Genomic DNA, 2210 nt, shown 5'->3' with positions numbered 1-2210 from the left:
TTCCTGTAAGCAGCAGAATGTTGGGTCCTGTTTATGTAGCCAATCTGTTAGTCTATGTCTTTTTATTGGTGGATTGAGTCCATTGATATTAAGAGATATTAAGGAAAAGTAATTGTTGCTTCCTATTATTTTTGTTTTTAGAGTTGGCATTCTGTTTTTGTGGCTTTCTTCCTTTTGGTTTGTTGAGGGATTACTTTCTTGCTTTTTCTAGGGCGTGGTTTCCGTCCTTGTATTTTTTTTTTTCTTTTTTGTTATTATCCTTTGAAGGGCTGGATTCATGGAAAGATAATGTGTGAATGTGGTTTTGTCGTGGAAAACTTTGGTTTCTCCACCTATGGTAATTGAGGGTTTGGCTGGGTATAGTAGCCTGGGCTGGCATTTGTGTTTTCTTAGGGTCTGTATAACATCTGTCCAGGATCTTCTGGCTTTCATAGTCTCTGGTGAAAATTCTGGTGTGGTGAAAATTCTGATCGGCCTTCATACTCTCTGGTGAAAATCTGGTGTGGTGAAAATTCTGATTGGCCTGCCTTTATATGTTACTTGACCTTTTTCCCTTACTGCTTTTAACATTCTATCTTATTTAGTGCATTTGTTGTTCTGATTATTATTTGTCGGGAGGAATTTCTTTTCTGGTCCAGTCTATTTGGAGTTCTGTAGGCTTCTAGTATGATCATGGGCATCTCTTTCTTTAGGTTTGGGAAGTTTTCTTCTATAATTTTGTTGAAGATATTTGCTGGCCCTTTAAGTTGAAAATCTTCATTCTCATCTACTCCTATTATCCATAGGTTTGGTCTTCGCATTGTGTGCTGATGCTTGTATCTATAGTTCCAGATTTCTTCCCAAGGTTTTCTATCTCCAGTGTTGCCTCACTTTGGGTTTTCTTTATAGTGTCTACTTCTTTTTTTAGGTCTTGGATGGTTTTATTCAATTCCATCACCTGTTTGGTAGTGTTTTCTTGCAATACTTTAAGGGATTTTTGTGCTTCCTCTTTAAGGTCTTCTACCTGTTTAGCAGTGTTCTCCTGTATTTCTTTAAGTGAATTATTAAAGTCCTTCTTGATGTCCTCTACCATCATCATGAGATATGCTTTTAAATCCAGGTCTAGTTTTTCGGGTGTGTCGGGGTGCCCAGGACTGGGTGGGGTGGGAGTGCTGTGTTTAGATGATGGTGAGTGGTCTTGGTTTCTGTTAGTAAGATTCTTACCTTTGCCTTTCGCCATCTGGTAATCTCTGGAGTTAGTTGTTGTAGTTGTCTCTGGTTAGATCTTGTTCCTCAGGTGTTTATGTTAGCCTCTATCAGCAGACCTGGGAGACTAGCTCTCTCCTGAGTTTCAGTGTTCAGAGTACTCTCTGCAGGTAGGCTCTCCTCTTGCAGGGAAGGTGCCCAGATATCCGGTGTTCGAACCTGCCTCCTGGCAGAAGTTGTGATCCACTCACAGAGGTCTGAAGATCCCATGGAGGGTCCTGTGTATACCTTACATGTGTCCCCAGACTCCACGCCCAAGGTACCTCTGTGCTGGTCTGGACTGGAAGGAACTTTTGCCCCTGATCAGGCAGGGTTTTCTGCTTCCCTAATTAATGCAGTCTCAGGTCCTGCGCTATTGGATTGAAGCAGACACTGTGTTCCACTCACCAGAGGTCTTAAGATTCCATGGCGGGTCTTGTGGGTAGCAAACTTCTTTTTTTTTAATTAGATATTTTCTTCATTTACATCTCAAATGCTATCCTGAATGCTCCCTATACCCTACCCCTGCCCTGCTCCCCAACCCACCCACTTCCACTTTGTGGCCCTGGCATTCCCCTCTCAGAAAACTTCTTATCATGACTCTAAGTAATTATGTATATAAAATGATTAAATAGACATTTTTAGAGTATTATTTATGTAGGTATATTGCTACCTTTATGCATATATTTATTAAAGTATAAAATGCCAAAATTTCACGAATTGCCAATGAAAATTAGCAGACATTTGCTCCTATCCTCATCAACCATAAATCCTGCCACCAAATATTCCACCATTGGTGATTATTACTCCTTTTATGTCCATTTCACTTTCTTAATTTCTTTCTTTCTTTCTTTCTTTCTTTCTTTCTTTCTTTCTTTCTTTCTTTCTTTCTTTCTCTCTCTCTCTCTCTCTCTCTCTCTCTCTCTCTTTCTTTCTTTCTTTCTTATCATTATTAATATTATCATCATTATTATTGGATATTTTCC

The sequence above is a fragment of the Mus caroli genome, unplaced genomic scaffold, assembly GCF_978045245.1.
Source record: "Mus caroli unplaced genomic scaffold, Mus_caroli_1 scaffold_9, whole genome shotgun sequence".
Taxonomy (NCBI): Eukaryota; Metazoa; Chordata; class Mammalia; order Rodentia; family Muridae; genus Mus; species Mus caroli.
The sequence above is the reverse complement of the archived record's forward strand: the minus strand, read 5'-3'. Positions refer to the sequence as shown.